The sequence below is a fragment of the Castor canadensis genome, chromosome 8 (genome assembly GCF_047511655.1).
Source record: "Castor canadensis chromosome 8, mCasCan1.hap1v2, whole genome shotgun sequence".
In the NCBI taxonomy this organism is placed as follows: domain Eukaryota; kingdom Metazoa; phylum Chordata; class Mammalia; order Rodentia; family Castoridae; genus Castor; species Castor canadensis.
The window spans coordinates 77,540,208-77,542,639 of record NC_133393.1 but is presented as its reverse complement, the minus strand read 5'-3'; positions in this window follow the sequence as shown (position 1 = coordinate 77,542,639).

Below are 2,432 nucleotides of genomic sequence, written 5' to 3'. Positions count from 1 at the left end.
TAGGAAATCATTTTTATACACCAGCATGAAATGAAACTTTAAAGAAAATACAAGTTAAATAGCATAAAGTATATCAAATTGCTCAAGTCAGAAGCTGACACACAGTAAGTTTTCAATAAATACCTTAAAGCAGATGTATGAATGAACAAATAAATGGATGAACATTTACCATTCACTTTTTATGGTGCCAGTATGCTTACCTGTAAACTATCCATTTCAGATAGCATTCTACAGAGGTATTCAGTATTCTCAGTGGATTTTTCCCTCCACCATGAGAAATCCTGATGTTTCTTATCTCAGTATGCCACCAATAAAATAAAGCAAGATCTAAAGGACAGCTTCAAAAGGCATAAATGCTGTGTTTGAATCAAATTGTCTTTTTGTTTTCTGTGACTTATTTTTCCTCTTTGGACTCCTGGCATGTGTAATTGAGATCTCCTGCTAAGCATATTCAGCTCAATCTATTGTCTGAACAACTCTTTTTGTGCATAAGGACAATGCAGACATACCTCTTCTAAAGTTTATTTTATTGCTGTTATTGTCGTCTCCTTTTTATTTGTTGGAGACATCCATTCAGTTCCATTTGGCTAGAGAGAAGGGTGAGCCCTGAGAATAGGAATGGAGGATGAGATAGAAGAGTGGGAAGCAAGTGGTATTAAGGCCTTTAGGAAAGTTTGATTTTTTTTCTTTTTTCTCTTTTTGAAGGATTTTTTTTTCAAGTAAAGGAGTGCCATAATCATCTAAATTCTAGAAAGATAATACACACGTGGAGAAAGAATGGGATTGAATAACAAGGCAACAGGGTATTGGGTAAATCAGTTCTGAACACAGGACATAGCAGGGGCACAGCAGGGGGAGATCAATGATGGTGCAATTCACTGAAATGGCAAACACCCAAGAAGGGAAAATTTGGGGAAAAAATAGTGAAGTTAATTTTGTTATTCAGTTTGACATGTGCTGCCCAATTAATAGATGTTTAGTAAGAAGTTGGATACATGGGAAACAGCAACATTTATGAAGAGACAAAGAAAACAGATTCCCCAGGGAGAAGAAAGGAATGAGAAGTGTTGATAACTGAGAGTCCTGCTACACAGGTCGGTGTAGAAGAATTTAAAGAGGAATGGTGCACTAAAGGCATCAAAGTTAGAGGTCAGGTAAGAGGACAAAAACCATCCGTTGTCCTTAGTTGCCTTAGCAAATGCCATTTATTTCAGTAGAAGCAACAGGATTCTGGAGTGAATGATCATGAGAAAGTAAAGATGGAATGTCAATTTTTCTTTAAAGAAATTTAGTATAAAGGGAAATAGAATTCTTAAATATGAGGCATATCTCAGTTGGAGAATACTTGCCAAGCATTTTTTAGGCCCTGGATTTGAACCCAAGCACCACCAAAGAGAGAAAGAGAGAGAGAGAGAGGGAGGAAGAAAGAAAGAAAAAAAAAAGGAAAGACTGTATGGGAATATGAGAGACAAGGAATAAGAAATTTGATTTTTGTTTCTTTCTTTTCAAAACATGAAAAGTGTGGGGGAGAAAGAATTTATAGCACTGAAGATAAAAGCACAGAAGAGAAAATGTATTAATACATTTATTATCTTAGTCCCTAAGGACTAAGGGGACATGATAAGAGTTCTAGGCACACAGAAGGAAGAACAGGAAAGAAGAGGAAAAACTAGGGGAATTCTGGTTTAGTTGAATAACTGTTAGTCAAATTGAGACAGAAGCCTCTATTAGGACCACTCTGTGATCTTAAAAGGTAAAAAGAAGGAAAGGCAAGACATATTGTGTGAGGACAGGATAAGCCAATCAGAACAGTGCAAGAACAACCAACAAACATGCTGCTTTCTGCACATCTAATTAGCACAGAGATTGAGCAACACCCTGGAGAGAATGGATAAAAACCTCAGATCACATCTTCTTGGGCACCCTTTCTTGGGACACCTTCCCCCCACAACAACTCTGGGGGCTCAATTCTCCCCCTTTACTCTTTGCTATCTCAATAAACTCTCTTGCTTTACACTCTTTTCATTGTCTGTGAAGCTCATTCTTCAGCTTTTTGGGACAAGAACCCAGTCTAGGTCCTACATAAACCTCTTGTTTCAAAAAATGGGTGGCTATGCTTTGACTAGTCTGATTTAGTCAGCTAGACATGGCCTTGGAATTTGATATCTTCTTAAGAGAGAAGGCTTTGTAGCAGCTGGTACCACAATAAACACAGTAGATGGATGACTGATTATAGAGGTTTTGCTTAAAATATCTTGTAACAACTTCTGTCCAATTCTTCCTAAGGGCTATTAAAAATCTTACCCATTAAAGGAAAGTATTGTCATTTTTCCTTAATGAAAATGCATTTTCTACCACCATTGCTATTATCTTGTCCACATCTGTCCAAGACTATGAAAAAGTTTATTTTTCAAGTGAAGCTGGAGTAACAA